We start from the raw sequence: 13,207 nt of genomic DNA, 5'->3' as shown, positions 1-13,207 counted from the left end.
TAAAAAACACGGCTGATGTCGTTCTTCTGCCCAGACACCGGCAGTGGCTCCCTCCCTGTGACTGGAAGGAAACCATCTAAACTCATCAATCTCATCCCAGCCAGCTACCTAGCCTCTCCTTGATTAATCCCCATGTATTTAACATTCTCTAAATACACCAGGCTTTCTCAAGCTCAACAAAGCACAGCTTTGCCTGTGCAGCCCCCTCTTCGAGAAGGCCCTTCTATAGAAGGTGAAATCACACTCAACCTACAAAACCTGGCCCAAGACCTCCTCCAGGAAGCCCGCCAGGACTCCTCCCAACATATTCTCCCTCTACTTCTCCCTCTGATCACCACAGCCCTTATAGGTTAAGTACTCCATGTGCATATATGTGTGTATACCCTACTCCTGTGGGTGCTTCTACAGATACTTAATCCATGTTTGCTAGAGGAAAATGAATGAATGAATGAACAAACGAATGAATGAACATACGAACAGCACTACCTTTGGTTCTGTTGCAGAATCACAATTGTGATTTTTTTTTTCTTTGAAAAATGTCTTATCTCATGGGGACATCATGAAAATCAGATAAGTTTTGCACTGGAAAAGTACTTGTAAACCACAAAGATCCGTGGGATTCAGATTAGCCCCAGCACTTCCCAAGGGCCATTCCAGGATCTGCCTGGGGATGGCCCTGTGATAATGACCTGAAGGGATACTGATGCACAACAGATTCCAAGGCCCCACCTGCAGACATTCTGATTCAGGAGGAATTCTGCATTTTCAGGTGGCTTCAGTATGAAGCCTGATCTGGAAGCAGCTGGCCTGTGAGACTCACCTCATACTCCTTGACCCAGGGCCTAGACTAGGGTGAGGGAAGAGAGGTACTGGGGCCCTCTCACTCTCAACGTTGTGCAAGTGCAGGGTCTGCCACCTGAGAGAGGGCCTCCTTAAAAACCGTCCCCCCGGGTACCTCTCTTGGCATCCCTCAGTGCTGGTCCTGCCTTGACCACGCCAGCAAAGCAGGCCCAGGCCCAGTGTGTTCACTCATCTGCACCGGGCTGCTGCCGCATGGCCCTCCATGCCAGCCATCCTGAGAACCTGGCTGGAGCCTGCTGCATGGGGGAGCTCCCAGACCTCAGCCACAGGCAGGCCCAGGTGAGCTGAGGACAGGGTGTCCTCAGGGCCTTGGAATTCCAGGCCCCACCACTGCAGCCCCATTAACGTCTGTCTTCCCTTAAGTGGGGAAGAGGTGGACTGATCCTAACCTCATGCCCCACGAAGTCTGACCACCTCGGGGCAGCAGGGTCCTTTGAAGAACCTATTCCCTGGCACCCAAGCAAGCAAGATTTCCTCTGTTCTTCAGACCCTGAATGCCGGCCCTGAGCAATCCTGGTGGTCAGTGCCCCATCAGGCTTGTGAGAACTGTCCCCGGGCTGCGCGTGCACAAGGGCAGGTAAAGGCCCACTCTTCAGGCTGCTAGCCACCCCTCCTACTTCCCAGAGGGCACAAAGCTGGCTCCCTGACCTCCCTCTTTTCATTTCTCACGGGCTGCCATGGCTGCATGCCTAGGGTGCATCAAGCTCAGTGGAAGGTACATTGTGTATATTATTTCTTTTTTATCACCATCATGACCTCTGCTAAGGTAGTTTCTATCATCACTACTTCATAGGTCCAGAAACTGAAGCCCAGAGGTGAGGGAATTTGCCCAGAATCATGGAGCAAGTCCATGGTAGAGCTAGGATTTAAGCCCAAAGCCCTCCCTGCCCCTCCTCCTGCCTCTGAGTTTGTTTCTTCACACTTTATGGCCCCTGCTTTGCATTCCCAAGTCCCTCCTCTGTTTTCCTGGAGCTTCTGCAGACAACAGCCACCAGCAGCCTAGGGTTCTGGCCAGGTCCCCTGAGGGTACTTCCTGGAATCTGAGACTGGATTCTTTAGAGGCTGTGGGTTTTGTGTGTGTGTATGTGTGTGTGTAAATGCGTGTGTGGGTGCACATTTGTACCAGGGACCTATTTAGCAGTCTCTGACATCTCAAAATAATGTGCTTACATGCACACAATAAAATACACAGGATTACCACCCCAAAAAAGCAGTTATATAAAAATCCCAGTTATCAAAATATTAAAAAGCCAAATTGTGATACAATAATATGGGCATTTTTATTAATGTATTAAATAAAGATCTAATGGCTCATATAATTTCTAAGAAGTAGTGAGCATAAATGATATTTGAGACATCTGTAACAACTATCATTTGATCTGAAAATACCTATAGTTTCTAGACAGAATAGACACACACACACACACACACACACACACACACGATCATCACACATCAGCAAAGGTCAAATGGAGCGGAATCTACTGCCTTCAAGAAGTCTAATGGGGGGGCACCTGGGTGGCTCAGTCGTTAAGCGTCTGCCTTCGGCTCAGGTCATGATCCCAGGGTCCTGGGATCAAGCCCCACATTGGGCTCCCTGCTCAGCGTGAAGCCCCCCTCGCCCTCGCCCTCTCCCACTCCTCTGCTTGTGTTCCTGCTCTCTCTGTCAAGTAAATAAATATTTAAAAAAAAAAAAAAAAAAAAGAAGTCTAATGGGGGGCACCTGGGTGGCTCAGTCGGTTACACATCTGCCTTGGGCTCATGTCATGATCTCAGGGTCCTGGGATCCAGCTCCAAATTGGCTCCCTGCTCAGTGGAGTCTGCTTGTCCCTCTCCCTCTGCCTCCCCCACTTTCCTGCATTCACTCATGTGCCCACCTCTCTCTCTGTATCTCAAATAATAAATAATATCTTTAAAAAAAAAAAAAGGCTAATGGCAATGCAAACGAACTGCACCTACTGACATTTCCTTAAGGCTTTTTCATTTACAGTGCTTACACATAAATTTTCACTGGGTCCCCAGGATTGCCCAGAAAGATGGTGGTATGCCCTTTTTCTTAAAAAGGTGGAAAACAAAGGTTCTCATTCAAGGTCACAGCCAGTGAAATAAAGAACCAGTAGACCCACAGACCTCTCCTGCCATTTCTACCACCCCCTGCACTTTAGAAGCCCAGAGCTGGTAAATGTGTTTGGACAGAGAAGAAAATGCATGTGTAGGGACGCCTGGGTGGCTCAGTTGGTTAAGCAGCTGCCTTCGGCTCGGGTCATGATCCCAGCGTCCTGGGATCGAGTCCCATATCGGGCTCCTTGCTTGGCGGGGAGCCTGCTTCTCCCTCTGCCTCTGTCTGCCTGTGCTTGCTTGCTCTCTCTCTCTAACAAATAAATAAATTAAAAAAAAAAAAAAAATTTAAAAAAAAAAAAAGAAAATGCATGTGTAAACATCGTTGCATTATACATTCTAATTCTTCCATAATTTTGTTGAGGCTGCCAGAGTTACTCAAGTAACACGTATCACATGAAATACACTTCTGAAAACAAACTGGAGTTAAACAATCCAAGGTATGGCAATGGGAGACGGGAATGCCAAACTCAGCAGGCTGCCCAGCATGGGTACTGGAAATCAGATAGGTGAGACTGAGGGCAGGTGGAGGAGGCTGTCAGACAGCAAAGAAAGGGGTATGGACTAGCCCTGATTCATGGAAAATGGGGAGGCACCCAAGGTTTTGTAAGAGAGCAGAACCCATCAAGAACCGTGCTTCAAGGTTACAAGGCTCAGCTCAGGGCAACGAACACCTCCTGGTTTGCTTCCCACAGGTCCTGTGCTAGGCACTGGGTGGGGGGTGGGGAGACTCAGTTGGGGGTGGGGGTGGTAAGGAAGAGAAAGACAACACAGTCCCAATACCCAGAGAACAAATAATCTTGCAGTACAGTACAACCAGTATCAAGACAGACAGGGGCTCTGGAAGGCTTACTCTGAAGATGAGGCCTGAGCAAAGGCTGGATGACAAACAGTAGTGATCCAGATAAGGGGGAGGGGCTACAAAAGCCTTTAAAGCAATAAGAACAGCCTTGGAGAGGAGAGACAACAAAGGTAAATACCGCAGGTGTACTGAACACCTGCTGTCTGACCCCAGACTCACACTACACACTTCTTCACCTTGCTCTCTGCCCCAGGAGGCTGACCTTTATGGAATCCATCAGTGATAATCTTGACCCTGACTTCTGGTCAGGTTCAGCATATGGGAGGCACTGGCAGGAGATGGGAGGAAACAGGGAGAGAGGTTGATATATTGATCCTCTGCCTTTGTCCCCTTGACCCTTCAAGTCCCAGGGGAGTGGGCAATATGCCCACTATTACTAGTCTCAGAGTACAGCGCTAATGCTTTTTGGTTTCCCCAAAACCCACCCAACCCTTGGTAAAAGTCACTTTATTAAATAACCCCAAGTGTACAATCTCTGTTCTGCTTACCACCAAGACTGATTTGGTAGGCATGGAGATCTTCCATGATCTAGATAAAATATGACAATCCCCTAAACTATGGGAGCAGCAGGGATACTACCTTCTGAAAATGCAGCACTCAACAGTTAGTAAGGACCTCAGAGGCATGGACTTATTCACCACGCACAACTAGCCTGAAAGCCCCAGGCAAATCAGAGTTACTATCACATCTCACTGGTGCGGTAGCAGAGGCCAGAGGCAAGGCTAGTCAGTGAGGCTGGTCAGTGAGACAGCCAGGGCCTGCAGCCTGATTTTTTTAATACTAATCCAGTCCCTTTCTACCAACACAACTCTAAGTAGACCTAAAATGGAGAAAGAGATTCAAGAGGTCTTTCACGTACAAATACACATACCTTCATGAGGCATTAGTGATTCATTCAACAAACATTTATTGAGCTCTGACAGGGTTTGCAGACCTGTATTAAAAGCTGACAAATGAAGATTAGATATGGGGAGAAGGAGAATGAGTCAGAGGAGAAGAGGTGGCCCACAGGGCGGTGGACAGAGAGCGATGGCCCTGGGATCAGGAAACCTGGCTCCCAAACCAAGGCTATGAGTGGTGGCTCTGCTCTGGTTTTAAACAGAACAGTCAAGTCAATGTCAGGTGCAACTGCAAAGCTGAAATCCCTTTACCAGCTGTAGACATTTTAACATGACATCCAAGACTCTTCATCACCCAGCCCTTGCTTATCTTTCCAGTGTCACTGCTGGAGGCTCTGTGCTTCCCACCCTGCTACCCTGGATTAAGGGATACCTGTAGCTCCCCATAAACTGCACTGCCTTTCCTACCTGCGAAACTTTGCACTAGCTGTTCCCTGTGCCTGAATGGCTTTTCCCCACTCCTCAACCCACTTTCTTTGCCTGGAATATGCTCACTCAATCTTCAAGATTCAATTTAGGCTCCTTACCGCATCTTTAGGAGTAACTAGCTCAATACCAGACACAGAGGAGGCCCCTAATGTTTTGGAATTAGTAATTCAATTAATTTAGTAATAATAATAAAATAATTAGTAGATGGTGAGTATATTCTGTCTCCATGGGATAATAACTGAAATACCAAATAAACTTTCTGGAGGCTAGAAACTTTATAGAGTAAAGTGAATGGACAGCTGGATAGGTGGGTGGATGGATGGATGGATGAATGGAGCATAGGTGAGTCAGAGAGAGGGGGAATTAGAGAGATGAGTGGCTTCATGAATGGATAGTTGGATGGATGGTATGGCTTGCATGAACTTGATCAAAAGGAATCTGGGGTCCAGTCTCGAAGCAGCGAGACAGGGCAGAAATCTAACTGGTGAGTTTGGGACTGTGGAGCTTGGTATTAAAAGAGTATCAGGAATTTCATTAGCAAATGTAAGTTGGACAAGTAACACTGCTTGTGGGCAAGTAACCATTAGCACAAAGCTCTCTCAGTAGATCAGAATCTACTGCTCCACGTGTATTCCAGTAGATCAGAATCTACTGCTCCACGTGTATTCCTGAGGATAATGCCAGCCATGAACATCTGCTGACTGAAGGACAGGACCATATGTGAAAGAACCCCACAGAGGTTAGGTCTCGATATACAAATCCAACCTTTCAGCCTACGGGAGCTGACAAAAACAATGGTGATTCCTGTGATAAGCTGACAATGAAGTAGACAGGAGATGATGGACGGGTGCACAAGCTGCTATTGAACAAGGTGAAAATTCTCTCCTAGCATCCAGAGCTTTTACATGTAATTCTGTACACAGAGCACCAGGTCCTACACCAGCATGCCCCTCCCTCAGATTCTTTAGTGGGCACCCCTTTCGTGGGCGTTCTTGAATCCCAAAGCGTTCTGACAGGCAAGCCCCACGCTGCACTGCTCCGTGGGAACCCATGTTCCACCACCTCAGTCCCTGCGGTCTCCGGCACACAGAGGCTATTCAGTGGTTGTCAAATCTGTGCCCTCCAGAGCTGCCAGAGGGCTGGAGAGAGTCCCTGGAGACCAAACCAATGCTGCTGAGCCCAGAATTATTAGGGTGGGGCTGGGTGTGCTTCAGAAACAAAGGTAGAACAGCCACAAGAGTCTGCTTTCTATGATGGCCTGCACCGAATGGGATTCTTTTTCTTTTTTTTTTTAAGTACATGACATACTTTTCTTTTAAAGTCAGAGAGAGAGAATTCAGAGTTAGTGAAGAAAATAAATAGAAGGTTTCAGAAGTACCTCAGCATTGACCAAGCCCTTCCACATCCTTTCCATTTTGATCTCCACGAGATGCTTCAGAGGAGACGCTCTCCTTTCGCAGCACTACAGAATCACCTACAGAGCTATTTAAAATCCTGATGCCTTGGTCTGATCCCGGAACATGTACTTAAGCATCTCAGGGATGGGGTGGCTCCAGACCACGATTAATTCCAGAGTCAGCCCAGGTAAAGACAAGTATTCTGAGTACTATCTCCATTTGCCAAGGCTTGTAAGTCTCCAGAGGAGGGAAGTAAGTTGATTCCAGGTCTCACAGCCCTAAAGGTGAGTTTCAAAACCCAGTCTTCGGTTCACTCTCAGACCCATCACCTTCCATGTTTTCCCAGGTGTGGCTCCCACGGCCATGTAAGAAAAACAGTTCCTAACATACTGATAACACCCTGGTATGCACTTTACATGCATTAACTCATGTCATCCCCCACGTAACACTCAGGGAGCTACAGCGCTCCTGACCATCGGAGAGCTCGCTTTAAACTACTTCGCTTCTATGAAAGACCTACATTAATACCTGTTTTCCCTAACAGAAAGAAACCCAAAGAGGATTTTTGCTGTTATGAAATGGTCTTGGCGGGGCGCCTGGGTGGCTCAGTGGGTTAAAGCCTCTGCCTTTGGCTCAGGTCATGATCCCAGGGTCCTGGGATGGAGCCCCATGTCGGGCTCTCTGCTCAGCAGGGAGCCTGCTTCCCTTCCTCTCTCTCTGCCTGCCTCTCTGCCTACTTGTGATCTCTGTCTGTCAAATAAATAAATAAAATCTTATTAAAAAAAAAAAAAGAAATGGTCTTGGCTTCTTTGCTCTATGCGTTTTGGCTTACAGAGGGTTTCACAGGAATGACATACTTTTAGATAGGGGAGAAACCTGTATCACAATTATCTCTAGTTTACACATAAAGAAACAGGCCCCAAGACTTTAGGCTCTTACCTAACATCTCACGGTTAAGAGAAGCTGCCATTTAAGGATCTTCTCTGGCCAGAAGGAAGTGTCCCTGTTCCCCAGGACTTTGTCCTAGACCTGTTTCTCATACTCTGCACTCCAAGAGGCCTCCCATCTTCCCATGTCCATCTCCCAACCAGACATTCCCAAATCGTTGTTTTCAGCCCATATTTCTCTCCTGAGTTCCAACCCTTTACATCCAACCACCATTGGGATATGTACTTTGAGCACCACAAAATGAACAGTTTTGAAAAACTGATCATGTTCCCCCAAATCCTTGTTCTTAACATGCCACCACTTTCAGAGAACTGGACCACCAACCACTTCTTTGTTCAAGCCAGAAATAACTGTCATCTTTGAAACCATCATTTCTTTCATTCCCCATAACCAACAAGTAGCCTCTCCTATTCACTGTTTCCTCTTGACCACTGTCCCACTCATGCCTATCTCCATACCACACATGGGAGTGTTATCCCAAATAGCTACCTTGCCTTTGTCTCTGCTCACCTGCTCTATGCTATGACTGATGACTCTAAATACAATTCTGCTCATGACACTCCTACAGTTGTCTCCAGTGGCTTCCAAAAGGACAATTATCCAAACCCCTCATTTGGGTTTCAAGGTATGCTAAACTTTCCTGGGTACAAAGAACTTAAATTCTTCAGCCAATAGCCAAGAAATGACCATTGGCCAAGAGTCTGAATATAAGAGGCTATCAGTCCTAGAAAAGGGACCCTCATACAAATGGAAATATTAACCAACTTCCCATCTGCACCAGAGTTCTAAGGGCCACCTTCTCCATGGAATAGCAGCAACAGCTCTGATGAAACCCGTACATTTATAGATTGAGGTTCCAGCCTCATTTTCTACCACCCAGTCCCTCTGCTCACACCATACGGACCCCTTATTGTTTCCTATTTGTGTCATACTATTTCATGTTGCAACACTCTGGTGCCTGCTATTCCTCTGGCTTAGAATGCCCTTCCTCCCTTCCCTTCCTGGGACACTTACTCAAGCTTCTCCCTCTCGATTCCAGGAACCCTTGCTGCTGCCTTGCACTATGTCATCTGACACAAGGCTACGCATTTATCTCCCTGCATCTCCCACTAGACTGACTTTGTATCCAGTACCACAACCACTCCCTACCCTGGGCCTGGCACACATTTGATGCTAAATGTGCTGTAACACTTGCTTAATGACTATTTGCGGATAAAGGAAGAATTATTTCACTATAGAAAATCACTGTTGATCATGCAGAAGGTTCTCAGGAACCATTTACTATCATCTTCTGGAATATTTTCCAGGCTTCCCTAACTAACTCAATCATTCCTGGAGTGTAGGAAGTCCATGAAAGTCCTACTGGAATTGGTAAAATCTGGGCTGTAGCATCACACACAAGTCTGCATATAATATAGAACCCTTCAGTCCTCTGATCTCCAAGTACACGTCAGTGTTTCTGGGAGAACACGTGCCTACAGCTTCACCTTGATATTTTGAAGAACTGTCCTTTAGAATCAGGACAAAACCTCAGTAATGACCCATTATACATAAAGAACCAAAAATAATCATAATAAAAATAAGCCATATGAAAGTCTTTCCATTTTCTGGCTGCTATCAAACACCATAAAAGTCATGCAGTGGAGAAAAGGAAGCTTCATCAACCAACAGATTAGTTGCTCATCTGATTTTTGTTTCTTAGTGTTTTTCTGCTACCACGTTTTCGTCTATTTTAGCAGCATTAAGATACCTGATCTATAATCAGATGTACCATTTTCTGCTCGCTGTCCAACAACAAAAGCCCAGTTGAGACAATGGATACTCGAAAGAAAACAATCTAAGACAATGCAAAAACTTCATTTCCCTGGAGTCTCCTCAAGCTGTGCCTATATGATCCAGAGCATCAGAAAGCCTCAGAATTTGACTATGAAACTTTATTTCATCATTTAAATGCAACCATACATGTCATTTCTTGGTGTAGGAGACAGTCACAGGAAGAACACTTCTATTTCTTCAGTAACAATTCTTTTTTGGAGGTACTTTTCATTTCAATGTACCTTCAAGTTTTCTCTCATAACCTCATTTATTTACCATTGAAAGAAAAGGAAAGTAACTACTGATGCACTCACTTCTATTTACTGTCCAGTATGAACTGTAATCATCACATTCCATCTTCCCCTTGACTGCCAGGAAGCTCAGTTTTTGCACATTACTGCAACAGATATTCTTGTACTATGTACCTGGATCAACTAACTCTCTCATTTCATGGCTCTTGATCTGTCTTCCTTATTGTGAATTTTTTTTTTTAATGCCACCTCAATTCTCTTTGGTGGGGGGAAGCAGAGTGTAATAATTTAGTGATAGGGTGCCTGGGTGGCTCAGTTGGTGGGGCAACTGCCTTTGGCTCGAGTCATGGTCCTGGAGTCCTGGGATCAAGCCCCACATCGGGCTCCCTACTCGGTGGGGAGCCTGCTTCTCCCTCTCCCTCTGCTGCTCTGCCTGCTTGTGCTCTCTCGCTCTCTCTGTCAAGTGAATAAATAAAATCTTAAAAAATAATAATTTAATGATAAAGAAGATACCAGTACCCAACCCTTTCCTTGAAATGTAATCACATTTGTCTTCTGAATTTAACAGAGGATTCAAAATTAAATGCTCACTTTGAGCATCTGAAATTTGACAGAGGACTATGAGAACAGAGTAAGTGCTTTATTCACATTAGAGGTATGATCTCCTACAAATACTCTCTCGTTTGAAACTTTACAGAGCTTAGCTCAGTGCCTGACACAGGACAAGAACTCCATAAATATTTGCAGGGTAAACGAAGGCAAGTATCATTCATGGTCATCAAAGAAACTTCAGTTAATGGAAAACGTGAAACAATAAAATCTTCCCCAAAAAGCTGATGATGATGATGACGATCATGATTAGCTTGTGTGCCTGGCAGTCTTACGAGCACCACCCCGGTACAAAGCACCGTGCCAAACAGCATGTACTAGCAATCCAGGAAGCCTGCATTATTACACTCGTTCTACACTTCAAGGAGTGGAGGCTCAGAGCAGCTAAGCACCACTAGAAGTGTCGGGTTTTTGGACTCTGGTCTGCCTGCTGCTACAGTCCATGTTCTTCATCACCATGCCGCACTTCCACACGTTTTTGAATATCTGCTACCACCTTTATAACATGGTCATGTATTCAGGACATGAGACTTGTAAAAGTTCATTTAAATATGACCTTTTTTTTTCCAGCTGATTCCTTTGACAGCTTCTTCCACCCAAAGCCACAAATTAGGAGGAGACGTACTACAGAGGGGAGGATATATATGTATATGTATATGATTTATGATATATGTGAATACATATGTTGCAGAAAGCGCTGAACTCCTCAATCACAAATGCCTCCTCCCTTCAAGGGTACAAAGTGATTTTCCACATCTGTTGTGTCATTTAACTCTAAAAGCCTGTAGAGGGGATGAATGGCTGGGGCGGTGGGGGGGGGGGAGGGTGGCTGTCAGTCAGTTAAGTGCCTGCCTTCAGCTCAGGTCATGATCCCAGGGTCCTGGGATTGCGCACCTTGTCAGGCTCCCTGCTCAGTAGGTAGTCTGCTTCTCCCTCTCCCTCTGCCTGCAGCTCCCCCTGCTTGTGCTCTTTCTGTCACATAAATAAATAAAAATCTTTAAAATAAATGAATAAATGAAAGCCTGTAGAGTAGCTTGTAGTACTTTTGCCTTCCAGACAAGGAAATTCAGTCCAAGGAGATCAAATGATACAACCATCTCTGGTGATGGCACAAGGATGGCCAAAGCCCAGCTGGTTCCAGAGAATGTGCACTATGCCTTTGTCACTGCATACTGTGACCTCCTCACGCCCTCAACCTGGTGCCACCTAATGAGATGGTGTTTTCAGCATGAAAAATAATTATTTGGGCATATTCCAAATATTTGGGGTAAAAATAGAGGATGTAGATATACAGAGGTTAAGAGTATTTTGGAATAGATGAAGCAGAAAGAGCCAGGCCTGTATGCCAGCTGATGTCAGTTGGATGCTGAGCCTAAAGACGTATAAAGAAGGAAGCTCCTACACCAACTAACAGTGGTGTTTAGATTCAAGCAAAAGAACTGCTTTTTGTGTGTATGGTATTATCCCTTTAGCTAAAGGTGCAGTCAACTAAACTAAAAGGTTTTTTCACAGCAAATACAGCTGAGCCTCCTCTCCTCTCATTCATGTGTCTGGCCTTAGGCAACCGAGTTTGGGATCTGACATGTGCATAGACCCACTTCCATCCTACCCAGGCTCCTGGTCTCTCTTTCAACACCTCAAGTTCCTCATCTCCTGGTCTCCTCTTTATCACCAACTTGAAAAGAGTGGAAAAGAACCAAAGAGCCTCACAGCTCCCTGTCACACTTCAGGAGGTCATGTGGGGATATAGGCCACATCAGGCCCTGGCCCTATGGGTTTTCTTGCAACATCTCCCAACAGACTGCTGTTGAGTGCCCCTACACTGTTCCTCTGCCTTGAAAGCCTCTCTTACCTCCTCAGTCTGCAATCCACCCTCTGAAAAGTCAGCTCAGTTCACATGGATCCCACCACAAAACTAGAGCACATCTTCCTTTTGCCCACACAGCACTTACCGCATCCTACTGACATCACTGCTTCCCACACCCCTCACTATACTGGGCATTTTCCAGACCAGAGATTGACACCTTATTGTTTTTGTATCCCAAATGCCTTGTGTGGAGCCTCTCACATACTACCAGGCAACATCGAAGTCTGCAGAATAAAATGAATGCGGTCCACACTTCAATTCTTTCATTTTCTACCTATCCAAAGCTTCTGCTTATGAGAATTTATGCTTGTAATAGGGCCAACATCTTCACTGAACTTCAAATTACATTAACACCCCAGATCCGCAGAGCAGCTCTGAGATATGGGAATCATCATGACCCAGCTCAGATGGAGAAACTAAAGCTTAGAGAGTGACAATGGCCTAAAGTCACACTGTGAGAAGTGGTAGGACTAGCATCTGGGCCTTCTGGGCCTTCCCTCTGCAACCACACCACTGGGTCTTGAGGGCCAATTGCCGAGCCTACACCATGTGATTTTTCACGTGTCACCACCATGCACGCCAAAAGGCCAGTCTACTGAATATGTACCATGTACTCTTACCAGAACAGCCTTGCCATCCCACTGCTATTTCTGATTTGCTGTCCCCAAGAGACTCCATTCCTGGAAGGTGCTCATCTCTTTTCATAAACCAGGACTATCTCAGCACCTGCTCTCCTTCCACGCAACCCCTGGGGAGGGGAAGTGCAAAACCTGCCTGCTAGAGAAGGAAGACCCCAATTCAGAAAAATGCCTTCCTGCACACCCCCATCTTAGGCTGCCTCCCAAGGAAGTGGCTCACTAACATAGCCCATGTTCTTTCTGCCCAGGAAGTATTCCTGGAATTACTTGGCGGACACTACAATCCTACTGGGAATGCACTAGGAACCTTGGTATCTAGAGGAACCCTGCTGGCCATTATTAACCAAAGTGAAGAGGAAAGCTGATCCCAGACTAACTTATCTCTACCTACTGTGTTTGCTTAAATCAGCACCTACCGGCTGCCACTTCCAAAACTGGAGTTCTTAGAAAATTGATCTTTCCAGATTCCCCACTGCGGGTACTAGAGCTTCACATGCTCACTCTGCTTCCCTT

The sequence above is a fragment of the Martes martes genome, assembly GCF_963455335.1.
Source record: "Martes martes genome assembly, chromosome: 12".
Lineage (NCBI taxonomy): Eukaryota > Metazoa > Chordata > Mammalia > Carnivora > Mustelidae > Martes > Martes martes.
This window is presented reverse-complemented; position numbering follows the sequence as displayed.